Source organism: Cetorhinus maximus, chromosome 1, assembly GCF_964194155.1.
Source record: "Cetorhinus maximus chromosome 1, sCetMax3.hap1.1, whole genome shotgun sequence".
Lineage (NCBI taxonomy): Eukaryota > Metazoa > Chordata > Chondrichthyes > Lamniformes > Cetorhinidae > Cetorhinus > Cetorhinus maximus.
Genome location: NC_135879.1, coordinates 225,159,584 through 225,180,276, shown reverse-complemented (window position 1 = coordinate 225,180,276; position 20,693 = coordinate 225,159,584). Strand labels below are relative to the sequence as shown.

Below are 20,693 nucleotides of genomic sequence, written 5' to 3'. Positions count from 1 at the left end.
CTGTCGTTGCATCTCCAGCATTGAGTTGGCAGCCGCTTGTAGAGGCTCATCTGACTCAGACTGAGCGGGTGGCTGTCATGACACCTGAGCTGAATGCTCATTAAAAACATTACTCACCAGAATCATGTCCTTCCTCCTAATCACATGCCACGTCAGCAGGAAATTAGACTGGTCTGATTCATGACCAGATATAAGTGACGTGCACCTACCTACCTTCACTTCACTTGAGGTATGTACAACATTGAAAGCCTACCTGAAACAGCACTGCTGCCCTCTCTCGCCACTGATCTGACTCATCACTGTTGCTAAAGCTGCTTTCTCAGGTGAAACTGGTGGGGTTCACAGGCAGGGCTGCTGGCACTGGGTGCTGCGAGTGTGCAGGCAGGACTGCTGGCACTGCCTGCTGCGGTGTGCAGGCAGGGCTGCTGGCACTGGGTGCTGCAGTGCGCAGTCAAGACTGCTGGCACTGGGTGCTGCGAGTGTGCAGGCAGGGCTGCTGGCACTGGGTGCTGCAGTGTGCAGGCAAGGCTCTTGGCACTGGATGCTGCGAGTGTGCAGGCAGGGCTGCTGGCACTGGGTGCTGCAGTGCGCAGGCAAGGCTGCTGGCACTGGGTGCTGCAGTGCGCAGGCAAGGCTGCTGGCACTGGGTGCTGCAAGTGTGTAGGCAGGGCTGCTGGCACTGGGTGCTGCGGTGCACAGGCAGGGCTGCTGGCACTGGATGCTGCAGTGCGCAGGCAAGGCTGCTGGCACTGGGTGCTGCGGTGCGCAGGCAGGGCTGCTGGCACTGGGTGCTGCAGTGCGCAGGCAGGGCTGCTGGCACCGGGTGCTGCGAGTGTGCAGGCAGGGCTGCTGGCACCGGGTGCTGCGAGTGTGCAGGCAGGGCTGCTGGCACTGGGTGCTGCGAGTGTGCAGGCAGGGCTGCTGGCACCGGGTGCTGCGAGTGTGCAGGCAGGGCTGCTGGCACTGGGTGCTGCGAGTGTGCAGGCAGGACTGCTGGCACTGGGTGCTGCAGTGCGCAGGCAAGGCTGCTGGCACCGGGTGCTGCGAGTGTGCAGGCAGGGCTGCTGGCACTGGGTGCTGCGGGTGTGTAGGCAGGGCTGCTGGCACTGGGTGCTGCGGTGCGCAGGCAGGGCTGCTGGCACCGGATGCTGCGGGTGCGCAGGCAGGGCTGCTGGCACTGGGTGCTGCGGTGCGCAGGCAGGGCTGCTGCCACTGGGTGCTGCAGGGTTGCTCACACTGGGTGCTGCTGATGGGTAACTACTGGCAGAGACCAGCATGGGGGTGGTGAGAAGGGTGGGTGGAATAGGCAGAGGCCTGTGGGTGAAGGGAACAGGGGAAGAAGAGGGATGGCAGGCAGAGGGATGACTGGGGGTGGGTGGGAGTGGTAGGAACAATGAAGGGAGGGGGAATGGCAGGCAGTGCGATGTCTGGGGATGGGGGAGCTGGAGTCTGACATGGAAAGGGTGCACATAGGCTTGGGAGGTATGTGGGTGAGGTGGCACAAGAGGGAAGGGGTACACAGAGACTCAGGACTGGGGGGATGCGGGGTGGGGTGGTGAGGGGTGGCAGGTGAGTCCTGAAGGGAATGGGGGATGAGTGTCAGGCAGTCATAGTTCTGGGACTGAGGCCAAAATTTTGAGGTAAGAGATTAAAGGCAGTCCTGCGGCTTTGCAGGCCATGCTACAGGGCTATGCATGGCACACACGTCATGGTCCTGGTCCAAGGAGGGGCAAGGCCTGTCTACTCAATGGCAGCCATGCCCACCACGGTGTGCAGGACATGGTCAGTGCCTCACACATGGTGGTCCTGAGGGTGGCTGGCTCACTACTGGGCTGCAGATGGAATAGTCATGGTCAGGGGATGCATCTGCAATCTCTAAATGGCGAAAACATTATAAATGGCAGTGGGAGGTGGGTACTCATGGGGAGGGTGGGGGGAACACCTCTGTATGTGACCATGCACACAGCCTCAATGTGGGGAGGGCTGAGGTCCACAGGGGGCATGTGGACATCCACAGTGATGGGTCCAGGGTTACTGGGAGAGACTGGAGAGTGGCCAGAGGGAGGTCTACCTGCACATTCCAGGATCGGAGGGAGGTGAATGGTGACAGGAGCAGGGTCGAAGCTGGTTTGGAAGTAGAAGTGCAGCACCAGCATCTTGAGACCCCAAATCAATGATGCAGTTTAAAAATGAAACTAGGAAATAATCGCCAAGAGAGGGGCCTGAGGTGGTGTGGGAGGATGTCCACAGCTGGACTCCAGGACCCTTTCAGGTGTCAACCTCAAACTTATTAAAATTTCAACATGGAGATGAAGACTCAGCTGAGGGAACTCACCAAGGCTTAGTGAAAACTTGGAACCAGTAACTCATGGTGCGTTTTTACACAACACCACATGAGGTACTGGCGGTACTTTAGAGCTGGTCTCATTGAGCATTTAAATCTCAGAGGAATGTCAGAAGAGAAAAGGCAGTCAGGCATTAAGGGAGCACAGCTGCTGGACATATGCAAGAAGCTCTATCAAACCCTGCAAACTGCATTGTCCAATTGACATGGGTCACAGGTACCACAATGCATCCAATTTTTCCAAAAGTGCAAGGCAGGGGTAATCTCCAAATTAGGCAGCGTATGCGTACCTTTAGTGAGGCTCAAAATTACATGGCTGTGCTCAAGCCTCTTATATGGGATTGAGATGTCAATTTGTTGGGGTGGCTTCTTAAACACCTATGATCTGTGAGGGGGCGCTTCAGCTGCAAGGGTGGAACAGGGTAAGGCAGCTAGCGCAAGCGCAGCCCAGTGACATGAAAGTGGCTTTCTGGCTAGAAATGGGAGGTCTATAATTGTTGGGTGAGATACATTCATCTCTTGGATCTATCTGTCCGCAGGAAGAAAGAGGATTGCAACATGGAGGCTGTGGTCAATGCTGCCTTCCTGATGGCAGTGCTTAGAATAAGGAGAAGGGCCCGGCACTGTCTTGCACAGCTCAGAGAGGAGCCCCGGCCTGAGGTCCATGTTCCAGAGGTGCCCCAGGAAAACCCAGAGGCTGAGGAGGTTAGACACATCCCACAGAGACAACTGGTGTGAGCAAGGGTATGCTGAAAATGCCTCTGAGGGAGAGAGACTGCCACACGTGTCAATGTTTGTCAAGCGATGTGGTGGCTCATATCTGCCACATTTTGCGGGAGGACCTGATGCTACATGGACTGGGAAGCCATCCCCTGGCAGTGCCCCTAAAGGTCAATGCCACACTAAATTTTTTTGCAAGCGGCTCATTCCAGGGATCCACAGGGGACCCATGCAGCATCTCTCAGGCCTCAAAACATAAATGTATAAGGAGGTGATGGATGCCCTCTACAGTAAGACTCATCACTATATAAAATTCACAATGGATGAAGCTAGCCAGGCTGCTAGATTTCTGGGATTTGCGATGACCTCTGGCTTCCTAAGAGTGCAGGGAGCGATCAATTGCACTCATGTCACTTGAAGAGCTCCCTGGCAGCAGCCCCTGATCATCATTAACAGGAAAGGGTTCCACTCCCTCAACTTTCAGCTGGTCTGTGATCATCAGAAGCACAAGGTACCCTGGGACTCCTCATGACTCCTACATCCTGAGTTACTCCCAGGTGCCACAGATGTTCAAAGGACTGTAGCACTTACAGGGTTGGCTGCTGGGTGATAAGGGGTACCCACTGAAGAGATGATTCATGACATGTGTGTGTCATCCTCAAAGTGCCTTGTAGGGGAGACACAACACAGGGGAATCTGTGACCAGGTCCATCATTGAGCAAATAATTGGCATCCTGAAGGTGCACTCCCATTGTTTGGATCATTCAGGTGGGTCTCTGCAGTACTGTCCAGAGAGGGTGCCTTGCATCATTGTGGTCTGTTGCACCCTGCACAACCTGGTGCTCCAAAGGGGAGATCACTTGTCACAGGGAGACATGGAGGAGGTAGAGATTTTCTTGGATGAGGACAACTTGGAGGGGCAGGAACCTGAGGAGGGCGATGATGGTCAGCTTCCATGTGAGGATGCCATTGCAGCAGCACAATATGGAAGACGTGTCCTCAACACACTGATAGTCACAAGGTTCCAGCAGGAGTAAGATCCAGGTGAGGGGACCCAAGCCTATTTCTCCTGTCCCTTAGTGCCATGACAGTGATTCGAAGGATCTTTTCAAGAAGTGACATTGGAAGCAAGGTCGGCATTCGGCCTTGGACCTGTAACTCTCAAGAATCAGGAAGCCCTCATTCTTGGAAAGGTCAGCACCCAAAGCTGCATATAGCTGGCGTGTGAGGTGAAAGGCTGCATGCCAGCATGTACACTGCATCAACTGCAAATTGTGTAGTCGCTGCCACTTGAAGGAGATACTTTGAGCAGCCACAGAGATTTGCACATGGCTGTAGAGACCATAATGGCTCCAGCTCATCTGCTTTCATACTCATAATGAACACAGCTCAGTGTTTCATGAAACATTATATTTAACCCTCCAAGACACATGGGCACGCATAATTCTATGGTGCGTTGCAAGGCTTAAAGGAAGAAATCTCAATGTACAGTCACTTTCAGGATATGCCTTGACACATCTCCCTTACTATGGCACAAAGTACGAGAGGCTAACATGAATCTGCTGAACAGCACATGAATCTCAAGCACACCAAGGGAGCAATCACAAACTAGGAGCTTAGGTTACACTTGCAGTAAGAGGGCACATTATATATACAGTGAGTATACCCATGTCGCCCTTGTGCTCTCAGTATTTTTTACTTTTACTCACCCTACCGCTATATCTAGGGGCGTCCCCAACATCCGCAGCAAAGGTGGAGGCAGCCTGCTGACTGCTACACCCTGTTGTCTGCAGTGTCCTTGGCAGGCATCCTCTGGAGGGCTGAGGCCTGGAGGACCCTGGCCTCTTTTGGGCCTCCTGGTGTAGGCAGGTACACCCTCCTCGGCCTGTGGAGCTGGAACTGATGGGGTCACAGGCAGAGGGGACTGGGAGGACTGGACACGCTTGGAGTTTCCTGGGTAGATGGCCCTGGGGTGTCCAGCTCATGGCCTTCCTCCCATTGGGTGCCTGATTCCTGAGGAGAAGGGGCAGCTGGAGAAAGGTCGAGGTGCCCTGTCCCCCTCTCGCCTAGTAACTGATGGATCCCATCTACACCTAGAGCGATGGAATGCAGACCCTGGTAGAACCTGCTGGACCAAAGTCTCCAAGGCTGCTGCCACCCTTTCCATGGTGACCTCGAGGTACTCACATGTCAGAGCCACGACATCAGACAGAACACTGACTGGCTCCTCCATCCTTCACTCTAGTCTGTTGACTGCCTCTTGCAACCCTGCCTGATGTTCTGCCGCCTGTCTTTGCATCTCCAGCATGTGTGCCACAGCTGTTTCCAAAGGCTTTTCACTTGACTTGACTCAGCAGATGCCTGTCGTCCAGCAGTCCTCAGAAGGCCAGAGACCTGAGCTGTCACTGCCTCCGATTGCTGTGGAGGCGTATCAGTGAGGTGTTCTCCAGAAAGTGACCCTGAGCCTAAACTAGATCTAGCACCCACCGAGGTATGTGTCTCTGCGCTGGTGGAGGGTGCAGGTGAATGCATCAAATGGATCCTCATCTGAGGTGGGCTGGGTGCTGGGGCTGCTAGGCTGGCTGCACCTGTGCCTGGGCCTGTTGGTGCCGGTAAGAGAGAGAAGTTAGATTTAGTTCATGAGCAGGCAGAATGCAACATCGTATGTCCCTCACTGTGAAAGTCAAGATGTGATCAACTAATGAAGGGCTCATCCGTACTGGTTTGATGGGAGAAGGCCAATCTGGCCTTTGCCACAGGAGTGATCCCTATCCCCCCCCTGCCAACTCAGCTGCCTCCTCCTTAGGGGATCGAGTTCCTGGATGTCCGCTGTCCCTCCTCCTGTCTGGGATCTCTCCTTCCTGATGTGGGCCAGCTTAGCCTGCGTGAAGACAAATAGATGGAATGTGATGAGAAGAGATTGAGGAAAGTTTGGGAAGCATGCATGCCTGCTGTGTGTGCTGAGCCTTCCCCAGTAGGGGCTGAAGATGCTGTTTGTGCAGGATGATAGGTGTTGGTGATGTTAAGGTGAGTGTGAGACATTCAGTGTGGATGTCTCCTCCACTAAAAGTATTTGAGATCCCTGAGTAGTAAACCCCTTTGAGCGTCTGATGCCATTATGAGAGTATGTGTTTGGAGTGAGCAGAAGGTTGACTTACCCTGGCGGAACGGATTAGATTGTTCATCCTCTCCCTGCACTGCATGGCATTTCTTTTTTGGGCCCTAGTGGGATAGACCTCCACTATGGCCCCATCTCAGCTGGCAAGGTGAGGTTGGTGGACCTCCTAGTTCCATTCCTCAGGAAGAGGACATCACGGCGTATGCGGATGTCATAGAGGAGACCCACCAGAGAGTTATGGCTGAACCTTGGGGCGAATGGCTTCTTTCTCCCTGGGGCCATCTCAGGACGTTTAAATGTGGTGCCAGTACCTTTTCCCCATAAGGTGAGGGCGGGCGGATGAATCAGTGCCTGCCCCACTATTTGATTCAGAGAGTGGCTCGCCAATACATAATTAATGAGGTTTCAAGCATACAATCGGGTACGAGAACCCAACCCACCAGCGACCCAGGGGGAAATGCGCCTCTTATCTCACCTGCCACTGCACTTAGTCTCCAGAATGGAAAATTCTGCCCTAAGTTTTATTTTCAGATTTTTTAATTGAACTAAATTCAAATTCAAATAGTGAGATTGAAACTTTCATTTCCCACCATGGCAGCTGGCACAGTTTGAGTTCAATCAGTTAATAAATATAGAATAAATTGCTGGTCTCATTAATAATGATCATGAAACTGCGGGATTGTCATAAAAACCCATTTAGTTCTTCAGTGTCCTTCCGGGGAAGAAATCTCCCATCCTTACCTGATCTGGTCCACATGTGACTCCAGATCCACAGCAATATGGTTAACTCTTAACTGCTCTCTGAAATGGTGCAGCAAGCCACTTGGTTGTGTCAAACTCCAACGAAGCACCGTGCATGTACCTACACCACATAGACTATGGTAGTTCAAGAAGGTGGCTCACTGCCACTTTCTCAAGGGCAACTAGGAATGGATAATAAATGCTAGCCTCTCCTGTGATGCTCACATCCCAAGACAGAAATTTTTAAAAAAAATTTTGTACTATTAGTCTTGTATTACTAATTGTCCAGTAACATAAGCATTACAGTACCTTATGACAAAACCTATTACTTCAAAATGGGGATTGAATATGTCTGCACTTTAGTCAACGATAAACTGCATTTAAGCCCCACTGGACCTGAAAACTACATTTGAGCTTGACTCTCCAGATCCAACAATAAGGGAGGGTGTTGAATGTTTTATAAGTAAAGTTAGATGGATGTCATAATTGGCTAAATATGCTCTTCAGACCCAGAGCTCAAAGAAACAAATTCTAAAGGGCTTTTAAATCCAATTTTGTAAATTGATGAAGAATTCAATGCTGTCAGGGAATTCCAAACCATCCCCACTTGCTCTAAAAGTTGAAAGCCAAGAAATAAGAAACCTAGAAAGCATCCATCTACCAATTGCTTTTTATCTTGCCATGCAGACAGGAAAAATAGGGGCTAGGTAACAGAGTAGATTGAAAGAGGGAATTGGATAAGTATCTGAGGATGAGCAATTTAGATCCAAAGGAACTTACATCAAAATAGATCGCAGTGAATAGGAATTGAGCAAGCAAAGCTGCTTGACGTGGCAGAAAGCAGGAAGTGATGTCCTTTGGGGTTTCATGTACTACCACGAAATGCTGGAAACACTCGGTAAGGTCTGGCAGCATCTGTGGAGAAAGAAAGTTAACTTTTCATAGGAACATAGAAAGTTAGGAGCAGGAGTAGGCTATTTGGCCCCTCAAGCCTGCTCCCCCCATTTAACTAGTTCATAGCTGACCATTTACCTCAATGCCATCTTCCCACATATCCCTTGATGCCATTGATATCTAGAAATCTATTGACCTCTGCTTTGAACATACTCAATGACTGAGCCTCCACAGCCCTCTAGGGTAGAGAGTTCCAAAGATTCACTACCCTCTGAGTGAAGAAATTCCTCCTCATCTTGGTCCTAAATGGTCTACCTCTTATTCTGAGACTGTGTCCCCTGGCTCCAGACCACCCCAGCCAGGGAAAACATCCTTTCTACATCTACCCTGTCGAGCCCTGTAAGAATTTTGTACACTTCAATGAGGCCACCTCTCATTCTTCGAAACGTTAGAGAATACAGGCCCAGTCTCCTCAATCTCTCCTCATAGGACAATCCCACCATCCCAGGGATTAGTCTGGTGAACCTTCGTTGTACTCCCTCTATGTCCAGTATATTCTTCCTTAGGTAAGGAGACCAAAACTGCACACAATACTCCAGGTGTGGTCTCACCAAGACTCTATACAGGCAGAGGTGAGAGTGGCCAAAGACAAAAAGGTCTGAACATTTTTTGTGATAAGGAATCATGGCCAGGATTTTATGGCCCCTCCTGTCTGGTGGGATATTACGGTCCCCCCGAACTGAATGGAGATTTAAATAGCTCGCTGCACCGCCGGGGCAGGCAGGGAAGACACGCTGCGGTGGGGCCGTAAAATCCTGGCCCATGTAATTTTAGCACTGTTTTATAATCTGTAGTGAAATGCAAATGTTTCTAGGCCACTTCAAGTGGGTAGAAATTTTGGACTTCAAGTGGGTAGAAACAATAGTTTTCCCTTTGTTTAGCTTTTATTACTGTCAAGACTGTGGACCGATACATTTGTACAAAATCACCAAAGTGATCTTAGCAAAGTGACCAGGGCAGGTGGTGGTATTGTAGTAATGTTACTGAAATAGTCATCCAGAGGCCTTGATTAATACTCTGGGGACATGGGTTTAAATCCCACCACTGTAGCTAGTGGAATTTAATTTCAAGTAACAAATCTGGAATTAAAAAGCTGGTCTTAATAATGGTGACCATGAAACCATTTTTTTTGTCATAAAAAGCTATCTGCTTCAGGAAATCTGTTGTCTTTCCCTGGTCTGGCCAACATGTGACGCCAGACCCACAGCAATGTGGTTGAATCTTAAATGCTCTCTGAAATAGCTGAACAAGCCTTTCAGTTGTGTCAAACCGCTACGAAGTCTAAAAAAAAGGCCAGCACTGTGGGTGTACCTACACCACGTGGACTGCAGCGGTTCAAGAAGGTGGCGACTACCATCTTCTCAAGGGCAATTAGGGATGGACAATAAATGCTAGCCTAGCCAGTGACGCTCACAACCCATGAATGAAAAACTAAAAAAACATTTCAGTATTCAATGCAGTTGGTGCATGCAATACAGGATGAAGTCCATACAAACAACAGAACATAACCTTGCTGGATTATGAACTGTGAGGTGAAGCAAAGGCAAATAGCAATGCTTGAAAATTTTCCAATGTGACCTCATTTTTACTCACCACCACCACCACCACCTTATCAGTTACAATTAGGGATGGGCACCAAATGCTGGCATTGGCAGTGATGCCCACATCCCATGAACAAATATATAAAAAAACTCTTGAAAATTAACATGGTCCCAGATGACAGCAAAAACAAAACAGCAATAGAGCAGCATAGTGACATTCAGTATATATTTATTAATGTTTACATATTATAGATCAACATATACATCACAAGTATTAAAATCTGTGATAAAAGCTAAATACTGCGGATGCTGGAAACCTGAAATAAAAACAGAAAACGCTGGAACAACTCAGCAGGTCTGACAGCACCTGTGGAGAGAGAAACAGAGTTAACATTTCGAATCAGAATGACTCTTCAGAGCTAAAGAGAAGTAGAAAGTGATGGAATTTATACTGTTTAAGGGGGGTGAAGCAGGATAGAAGAAGCAATAGATGGGGGCTAAGGAAAGATTGACAAAGATGTCATGGACTCTCGACAAAAGGAATGTTAAGAGCTGAAGAAGGTGCTGATTGTGGGATAAAGGTAAGAAAGCAGAATGTGCGAATAGCAGAACAAGGGTCAGCACTGTGAAAGAACAACATAGAAACAAGTGACAGATGGCCCTTTTGGGGGGTGGGGTAGGGGGCGGTGTTTGGGAAAAAGGATATAAGGGGGGGGGGGGAATAAAACAACGAATAAATGAATAAAAATAAAAACATGAAAAATAAAAAATACATTTTTAAAATGGATAAAAAGGAGTGAAGATGGAGGAGTTCATGGTCTGAAGTGCAGAGTTCAAAGACTTGTCACTTGTTTCTATGTTGTTTTATTTATGAAAATCTGTGCTTTCAACGTACTTTGTAAAAACGTTATTTTGTGTGCTCAAGTAGGTTTCAGCCTAGTGACAGAAGACTCAGTGAGGATCCTCTCCCCACGCACATTGTAAATACCACTGACCACCACTCACTGACACACACGCCACTCTTGCCAACCCTCTTCCCTCCAACTCTCTCACTCAGTAGCCCCGCTTCCCAAACACTTGCACCCCCCCTCCTCCTCCTCCCTCTCCCTCACGCACTCACTCACTCTGCAGCCCCTCATCCCAACCTTCCTTCCCTCCCATTTACTCGGCAGCCTGGCCGGATCCAGCAGCTTTAAAGCAACAGCGAGCTGGAGTTCAGCGATTGCGTCCTGGACATCCCAGACTTCAGGCATCGAGATCGAGATCATCAACAACAATGGAGAGGTGGAGGTTGGAAAATTATTTCCAAGGGCGGATTTCCATATTTGAAAAGTCAGAAATCTGCCAAACGGCAAAAAATTTCTCATCCCTCTTTCAGGTCAACGACCTTTCATCAAGAACGAATCTTCTCCTTTACATGGCGCACTCCCAACATCGTCATAGAATTACAGAAACTCGCAGCAACCGGAGAAGTCTGGCAGCATCAGATGCTGGCAGACTTGCTGAGTTTTTCCAGGTAATTCTGTTTTTATTTTGTTTTGGATTTCCAGCATCCGCAGTAGCTTTTAGCTTTTTGTTTTTAACCGGAGAAGTCTATTTGGCCCATTGTGCCGATGCTGGCTCTTTAGAAGGAGCAGTTTTGATCCGTCCCACCTCTCTTTTTTATTGTCCTTAACCCTGTATGTCTCTCATCCTCAGGCACCCAGTCCAAGTTTCTTTTAAAGCTCATCAAAGGAATCAGTTCCCAACACTTTTCCAGGTGGGAGGGGAGGAGGCGGAATCTCCTCCTCTTGGCAAATTGAGTCATCTCAATTCAATCCTTGTGACTTGAAAATATCTTGGAGAGTGGAAGTGGGATGGGAGGAGGAGGAGGAGGAGGGATGGGATGGGAGGGAGGAGGAGGCTGGCCGAGGAAAGAAGAGAGAAAAAAATTCCTGCAGTGAATTGGAGTATCCTGACGGTGGCGTTTAAAATTAGAGGGAGGGAAAGAAAGAGAGTGAGAGAGGAAAAAAAAAAGGGACACCTCAGTAGAAATAAAAGAGACTTTTTTTTGTGAAAAGAAAGCAAGTGTTTTGCCGTCTCTCTCCCTCTCTCTCTGTTTGCCACCTCCTCTGGAGGTTTTGTGGAATCAGTGGGAGGGAAGAGGAGGTTCAGGCAACATGGCGGAGCGGTAGCGCGGGGAGGGAGAGGAGCGCGAGGCGCGGCGGTTGGTCCGGGAGGGAGAGGAGCCGTTGGGGAGGCCGGAGCGCGAGGCGGGCGGGCGGTCGGTTGGACGGACGGTTGGTCGGTCCGATCCCGGATCCGGGGAGGGAGAATTGGAGAGGAAAGAAAGAAGGATCCCTTCCGCTGAGGGAGGGAGGGAGAAGCAAGCCATCTCCTAGGAGAATCTCCCGACCCACCGACTGAATAAGAAGGAGGGAAGAAGAAGAAGACACCGAGTGAAGAGGTGGATGCAGGTTTTTTTTAAAAATATAAACATCGCTCCACATCCTCTTCCCATTCCGCTGCATTTTCTCGGTGAGTGGGTAAACATTTTTTTTTCTCTCTCTATCTCTGTGTCAATGTTGAAAATCAAAGCACTCGATTTCAGTGCGGTTTTACTTGTGCGTGTCCAGGTTTTATTTCTCACCGGTAGCTCTTAGTTTGGCTGTAATTGCGGCGCCTTGTTTCCTTTGCTAATAAATTGTTGATGGAATATTTTTCCCCCTTTTTTTTTAATGGGAGGAAAATCCAGGATTTATGTGGGCGGGCGTGGCGTGTATGAGCAAGAGGAGGAGATTTAAAAAAAAAATATATGTATATATTTTGCATCCTGCCACTGACAGGGCCTCTGGATGGCGGCTTGCAAAGTATTCCAGGCCCAAAGGCCAGGTGAGCCTTTGGGAATTGTTGCAGGAACCAAATGTCAGTCAAACTATCTTTTCAAAAATACATTATAATGTTTCCCGAATTGCCCTGTGTAACCTCAACTAGCTTCTTCTGCAAGACCCTAAGACCCCTTCCGACAATATTAACATTTTTACTTAAAAAGAAAATACCCTTAAGTTCTAAGCGGAGAATTTAGACTTTTTAAAAAATCGGCTTTCCATTGCCAGTCCCCAGCCCCAGGCAAATCTCATACGTTTTTCCCACTCCCCCCCCCCCCCCCCCGAATCCGATTCATTTAATTTTGCTTCCCTCTTCCCCGCCTCCAATTACTTCCAAACATTTATTTTAATGAGTTTCACAAGTCCTAAGATGCTGTTGTTGGCAGCTACGTTATACACCGTGTGCAATCCTGCCTCAGTTTAACTACTTAAAAAAAAAGCCACCTCCAGAACCAAGATTTTATGGTTAGGTGTTGAGTTCACGGCAACCTTCTGAAAGATTTCCAGTAGGATCATTTTTATGTCCTAACATCATTTTAAACATAACTTTTGTGTCAGCCCAGATATTGAAACTTTAACCACAGACCCACATGCAAGTCAGTGCACTGCTTCTTTTCAGATACGGTATGAAAGGCAAGTTTTGCTGTTCATTCTAGCCATTGAAGCGTTGATTAGTTTGCCTTAATTGACCATAATTGTCTTCTCATAATATCGCCAGATGATAAAGACATCACTTTATGCCAGGGATGTGTTGCAAGTAAATAACCCACTGATCGATTCAAATGGCATTGTGTAATCCACAAGAGTGGTTCCAGTGTTCTTTGCCCTGAATTCTTGTTCGCTATCTTGAAATATGCAATTGTGTGTATAAATGTGGTCTTTGTGGGAACAAAATGAAAAAACACATAATGGAACATGTTTGTAAATATACTGGGTAACTAATGTTGTGATTCAAAATATGAACTACTATTTGATCCCAGAATATAATTTTTCCTCAAAATTACGTGATCTAATCATCCATTTTGAAAATTGCAACAAGGTTTTGGTTACAAAGTAACAGTAGACTTGCAGACCCAAACTAACGTTTTAATCTAGTGAATAAATTACTAACCCTTAACCTTTCAACACTATGCGCAGGACCTTTTTTGCAGAAAGGATAAAACAATTCTGGAATAAATTATTGGAGAAGAATATAAAAGTGAATATTATGAATGGATTTATTTCAGATCGGGAAAGTAGGAATATGAATGGATTTATTTCAGATCGGGAAAGTAGGAATTTGGGAAGTTCCCAAGAGGAGGTTGAGGTCTGTCCCAAGAGGGTGTGGTCTGTCAGAAAATGAGTTTTGAGTTTTTTCCTTGCCCTTGTAAAGTTTAATTTGGACATAACATTTGCATTTTGCGGTGGAGTAATATATTGGGATAAGGTGGACACTTCTCGTTTATTTTGAAAAATAATGGCTATAAATATAGTATCTGTAATTATATTGAAAGATTATGGTATTATCATTTAAAACCATCATGTGATTTTCTTTTTTCTAAATAAAAGATGTTTGTGTCTCCAGATCTCATACTTTCTGGCCAATTGTTGTTTTGAAGTCAGCTGCTAGATAGACTTGCTGCAACAAACTTACTTGCTTTTTATTTAAATTGCCACCACGTGAGGAAGCTTAATGGGCAAGAGGGGGCTGTCACCGCACTTTGATAGTGCAATGCAACTTTTTATTTTCTTTGTGTGATCATTGAGGCAATGATGGGATAAACAAGTTGGCCACACTGATGTAGGCTAAGGAGAATAATTTGAGGATTTCTGCTCCTAAACATTATTGGAGACTTAGATTAAAAAGTATGTGTGTGTGGAGATTGGATTGGACCAGTCTTTGCATGGCTTTTTCTCTTTTCCTCAACCTCCACCACAGTTCACCCAACTGTGTGATGACAAAAGTTACATAATCACTGTAATACAATAATTGCAAACAACTGGAAGTCTATTCCTAACATTGACTATTCATCTTGTGGAAAAGAATTTCCAGGACTGTGTTCCAAAATGATCATTTGTTAGTTTGAATTCATGTCCCCTTGTTCTATTCTTGCAATATACCTTTATATCTTAAAAAGCTCACCACTCAAACATCTCCTTTTCAGTATGAAAATCCAAGGTTTCTCCAGTGTTTTCTTGTAACTTGGACTTTTATTTTTATGCAGGTGTTGTGATCTGGAATGCACTGCCTGAAGGGTGGTGGAAGCAGATTCATTAGCTTTCAAAAGGGAATTGCATAACCACTGAAAGGGAACAAAATTGTCAGGCTATTGGGAAAGAGCAGCGGAGTGAGACTAAAGGAATAGTTCTTTGAAGGAGTTGACACAGACATGTTGAGATGAATGATATTCTCCTGTGCTACATCATTGTCAAATCATAACTATAGGATCATGCATTTTGGATAAGCGTTTGGGTCTTTGCACTTCCTCCGTGCTTGAATGGTTTGCTTATGTCATTTTGACCACAACTTTAAACAGTATTGAAGATGCGGTCTGACCAGGATCCTGCACGGTTTGGTCGCAGCTTCCTCTTGATGATTTCTACCTATTCGTCTTAGTTTAGTAATCTTTTGGCTTAGTTAATTATTACTTTACGTTGTTTGGGTGTGTTTAGCGCTGAGCCCACTAAAACTCCTAGATATCCTTTTGGATTTCTATTTACCTATTTCTCACCATTTGTGGGACAGGCTTATATTTTTTTTTATCTCCCTTGAATAGTAATTCACATTTGTGGTAAATTTTACCTATTGTTACGCTGCCTACTTGCATATTTGTACAAGTCATTCTCTAATTTCTAACCTCTTGAGTTGATTCCCATTCTAGTTTGATATTATCTTCAAACTTGATGGATTTCGATAGTCAATGAAATTGAAGTCATTCATGTAAATTGGGAAATATAGTTGCAACACCTAAGCACTAGAGCACCCCACTTACTAGGTCCTTCATTGATCCCCCAACCTGATATTCAAAAAATTAGTCAGTTTTGTGTACCTTTAAACTACTTTCTATCCCACTCCCAGGGTTCACTTTTAATCCCTACAATTTTTAGTTTAACTAATGTCATTCAGGTGGAACTTGATTTTGGACGTTTAGATGTACCATGTGTTTCACTTCGGCTGTTACTTCCTCAGAGGCTGATGGGGGAAATGGTTGATGGGGTTGGTCAAACAGGATCGTGCTGACTGGGGTATTTTTGTACAGATAATCTTCAGGTTAGTTCTGGCTTTTGTAGAAGTTGTGTTATGTAGTTGTGTGAGAGATGCAACATTTTTAGTTATTGTGCTGTAGGTTCGTGAGGTATATAGAAGAATATTCCAAATGCTCTCTTCAATGTAGTGTATGGTACAGTGGGATGTGCTTTTTGGACTGAGTGCAATTTATTTTTGAGTGTTTCTGTTGGATAATAGATATAGGGAGTGGAAGTTGAGTTTTAAATAGTCTTTTGCTTGAATGTAGTAGTGAATTTGAAAAATGTCACTGTACTATAGCTCAGTAAGAAGAAAGAAATTGCCTTTGCATGACACCTTATCAGGTGCCTTAAGACTTCTTAGTGTTTCACAACTAAGGGTCTACATTTCAAGTACAGTCTAAGTTGTAATATAGCCAAGCGAGATAGCCAATGTCTGCACAGCAAGATCCCAAAAATTGGAAATGAGATGAATTGCCAGTTAAAACTGGTACTACACTGTATTCTGAGCTGAGTTTTGTTTGTTGCAGTACTTATTATAAAATGTATGGACTAATTTTGACAAACTCCTGAGAATAGTTTTAAGATACACTATGTGGCTAGCCTAGAATTTTAAAAATGTTATTTCTTGTTTTGCTGAAATTTAAATGAGGGACCAAGGTTGAAAAGAAGTGAAGAGGTCATAAATCAAGTATTAGTGATTAGGTAATGTTAAGTGATGCTTTTAAAACCGAGTAGATTGTAGGAGCATGTGGGGAAAATGTTAAACAAATCGCAGTTAAACTTAGGTGATTGAGACCCCGGGTGTAAATTTTGAATTTATCAGATGAATCAGAGAATATTCCGTGTAAGGAATTGTCCTCAACTTTTTACTTGCTGCTTTTAAAGCTCTTCATAACATATTGTGCATTGTAAGGTTCTGTAGCTTTGTAGGTCACTTTGTTACTAAAGTTGAAAGGACCTTGATCCATTTGGATCTTGATAGATCTGTAGCACTGATCAAGAATCTGGCTATTGAGATTAGGAATGCCCTTTAGCATTGGTATTGGAAACTAAATCTAATTCAATTTAGTTGGCAGTTTTTTTCCCCAGCACTAAACTGGTAGCTTCAAATAATGTGCAGTGGAGTGTTAGGACAGAGGTTCCTCATGATCTCCACAATTTGAAGGCTGTGACCTCAGCTATTTGTGTAAAAAGTGAGTAGAAGTTCATGCTCATTCCCATAGGGAAGAATAAGAATACTTGCATTACTTTCTGAAGTAGGTTTGGCATGAAACCTTTAAATGCCAGCCAGTTAACCGAGCCTTGTTGACATGCAAAATTTGGAAACAAGAGAAGTAACTTTATTGTTCAGTAAATAATAGGACAGTGGTGAAGATGCAAGAGTAAGGACATTAATTGAATTGTTGAACAAAATGATAAGGAAGAGCATGTAAATAATGTGAGAATAGAATGAGGTTATAGGCCTCACTAATAACTAGTGCAACTTGTTTGCACAGGGCTTTATTGAGCAGCTGATGTTTTTCAGGTTTGTAGAATTCATTTGGAGATGTACTTTGATACTGATTTGAAGCTGAAATAACAAATGTGCTACAAAGCTAATTGATGAATAATATGCTGGAAAAGTTTTGCTTAATTCTGTTAAGTAAGTTAGAAAAACTCCTCCTGAAAACGTATCTTTTAGAAATTGTTTTTGGCAGTGTGATCTTAATTTTACATTATATTTAGATAATTGCAGACTTGAAAATATTAGTAAGTGTAAAATATTTAGTAATACAATATCGACGAATGTCTTTAAACTCATCAGGATATTCAAAATGACAACTATCTTTTCTATCATGGTGCATACTCATTTCAAATGGGGACAATAGTTTATGCATGGTTGGCATATGACATCAGATAAGGCAGAGGCAGCAGCTAATTGAGCATTAAAACTGCTGCAGTTGATTCGGCTGCTTAATTTCTAATATTAGAAAAATGTATGCACTATTGAGAATTTTGCTATATGGAACTATCTACTATGAATCATCACTTATTCCTATGGGAACTCCAGGAACACAGAGTATTTTTACTCTGGAATCAAATTGATATCCAGGTGTGATTTAAAGATCTGAAGCTTTTTGTTTAATAAATCTGTATCTTTATAATCTGATCATTTCCTAACATTTTCACTGTAGTCAAAACTCAAATCAAAACAATAGGCTGTCTCATCATTTTTAAATTTGCATCATAAATCTGTCTTAAAAAAAACCTGCAAATTTGGTAAATCTGAATCCTTAATACTGTTAGAAGATAGAACTGGCAACTGAATCATGCAAATGCATGGTATTTAAGTATTAGGATGTTTAAAAAGCCTTGAGTTAGAAGAAGTACATACAGCTAGAAATTTCTCTTGCTTTATATTTATTCTGTGGATAGTCTTCATAGGTACATGATTACCTATAATGATATAATGTAAGTCATTAAGAAATTTCTAGTCACTAGTCCCTTTTAGGTTTGTACACCAAAAATATGTTGGTTTCCTGGTAGCATTTGATGGTAACAATATTTTTTCTGAATTTTAATATTTTTCAATTGGTTGCTGGCTTAATCAATATGTAGACTTCAGGAGTTGCATTTTTGGTTATGTTGTCAAGAAAATTTGATCCCTGCACAGAAGCCCCAGTTTGGTAATTTTTTACCTCTTATTTTAGGGCTGCTCCAATCAACATCTGAAGTAAGTTTTCAAGCAGCTCATGCACCTTGAACCATCACACCTAGTCGTTTTTCTTCATGGATGCTGGCTGACCTGTGTACTGCTGTTTTGCTAAAGATTTTTTAGTATTATGAGAAAGAAGAAACAAATAATTTGCATCTTAATCCACTGTTGTTCCAATTAAAGTGGAATTGGTCGAGCAGTAATTTCATATGTTGGTTAGGAAAGTATAAACATGGTAATGCAGGAAGCTGTGAAAGTAACAAACATAAAGATATATGTTGTTACTGTGACTTCAGGGTTGTATCACACATGAGAGGTTTGGGCATCACTTAAGTGTGAGCAAGATTCAATTTATAATGTTCTAATTCTAATTGAATTGCAGCCTCAATTCCAATTCCAAATGCTTTCCTGTTTTGTATTCTGACTTTTAAGAGCTGTGGTACTTGCTAGATGCATTTTTATTGCGGATTGGATTCCTTTTAACATAGCTAAGGAAAGCAATTGATAAAAGTAACATTGACATTTGTTTACTGCCAAAAAAAAATGTTGTGTCCTTTGAACTTCTGTAAATTCAGGGCAGTTGGTTTCTGGTCACACATGCATAGAAACTGTTGGCTCTGCTTTGGTTGCTGACAACCTTCTGCCTCGTAAGATAATGGTTTGGACCACGGTGGCCAACTCTGTTAAACATTGGCGGGTGTGGCTCAGGAACCCCACTCTGGGATGACAACTTCTGCCTCATTTGCTGCAAAGGAAGACAGTGGGCTGAAAAGGTGCACAATTCATCAACCTCTGTTTTCTCTGGGCTGCCTTCTCAGCCAGCTGGGGAGGCGTTGGCGTAGTGGTATTGCCTCTGGACTAGTAATTCAGAGACCCAGGGTAATGCTCTTGGGACCTGGGTTTGAATCCCACCATGGCAGATGGTGAAATTTGAATTGAATAAAAATTTGCTATTAAAAGTCTCATGATGACCATGAAAACATTGTCGCTTGTCATAAAAAGTCATCTGGTTCACTAATGTCCTCGAGGGAAGGAAATCTGCCGTCCTTACTTGGTCTGGCCTACATGTTACTGCAGACCTAAAGCACTGTGGTTCACTCTTAACTGCCCTCTGAAGTGGCCTCGCAAGCCAATCAGTTTTATTAATCTGCTAAAACATCAAAAAGGAATGGAACCGGATGGACCACCTGGCATCAACCTAGGCATAGCAAACTCAGCCCTGTCGTCCAGCAGACTCCTCCTCCTCCTAACATCTGGGGGCCAGTGCCAAAATTGGGAGAGCTGTCTCACAGACTAGCCAAGCAACAGCCTGACATAGTCATACTCATGGAAAGACACCTTACGGACAATGTCCCAGACACCACTAGCATAATCCCTGGGTATGTCCTATCCCACCAGCAGGACAGACAGCAGAAGTGGCGGCACAGTGTATTACAGTCAGGAGGGAGTTGCACTGGAAGTTCTCCAATGTGGACTCAGGACCCCATGAAGTCTCATGGCATCAGGTCAAACATGGGCAAGGAAACCACATGCTGATTATCGCATACGCCCTCCCTCGGCTGAGTCAGTACTCCTCCACGTTGAACACCACTTGGAGGAAGCACTAAGGGTGGCAAGGGTGCAGAATGTCCATCAAGAGTGGCTCGGTAGCACCACGACTGACCGAGTTGGTCAAGTCCTAAAGGGCATAGCTGCTAGACTGGGTCTGTGGCACATGGTGAGGGAACCAACAAGAGTAACTTCATTGGGCAACCATGCGGTGCTGTGGGCCACCAGCACCAACAGAATTCTACCCGACCACAATCTTTAACCTCATGGCCTGGCATATCCCCCACTCTACCATTACCATCAAGCCAGGGGATTAACCCTGGTTCAATGAAGAGCGCACGAGGGCATGCCTAAAAATGAGCTGTCTACCTGATGAAGCTACAACACAGGACTATTTCTGTGCCAAACAGCATAAGCTTCAGCCAGAAGTACCGAGTGGATGATCCATCTCTGCCTCCTTTGGAGGACCCCAGCATCACAGATACCAATCTTCGGCCAATTCAGTCTACTCTACATGATATCAAGAAACGGCTGAAGGCACTGAATATTGCAAAGGCTATGGGCCCTGACAGCATTCTGACAATAGCACTGAAGACTTGTGCTCCAGAACTTGCCGCGCCCCTATCCAAGATGTTCCAGTACAGCGACAACACTGGCATCTACCCGGCAATGTGGAAAATTTCCCAGGTATGTCCTATACACAAAAGCAGGACAAATCCAATCCAGACAATCAACCTATTCTCGATCATCAGTAAAGTAATGGAAGGGGTCATCAACAGCACTATCAAGCGGCACTTGCTTAGCAATAACCTGCTCGCTGACGCCTAGTTTGTGTTCTGCCAGGGCCACTCAGCTTCTGACCTCATTACTGCCTTGGTTCAAACATGGACAAAATAACTGAACTCCAGAGGTGAGGGGAGAGTGACTGCCCTTGACA

At 45.1% G+C, this 20,693-nt stretch overlaps 2 protein-coding genes across 5 annotated transcripts in view; both read left to right on the top strand.

Moving 5' to 3' along the window:
* The window catches only part of rnf24 (ring finger protein 24), a 632,553-nt gene that overhangs the window by 402,866 nt on the left and 208,994 nt on the right, over nucleotides 1–20,693 (top strand). The window lies entirely within an intron of this gene.
* ptpra (protein tyrosine phosphatase receptor type A) overlaps nucleotides 11,355–20,693 on the top strand; it is a 333,338-nt gene continuing 323,999 nt past the window's right edge. For 2 of the 4 annotated variants that reach the window (XM_078554109.1, XM_078554093.1), the window contains exon 1: nucleotides 11,363–11,935. The gene's annotated coding sequence lies outside the window, so the exon portion shown is untranslated. Of the gene's footprint in view, nucleotides 11,936–20,693 lie in introns of all 4 variants that reach the window. The other 2 variants (XM_078554083.1, XM_078554102.1) reach the window with 2 other exon arrangements.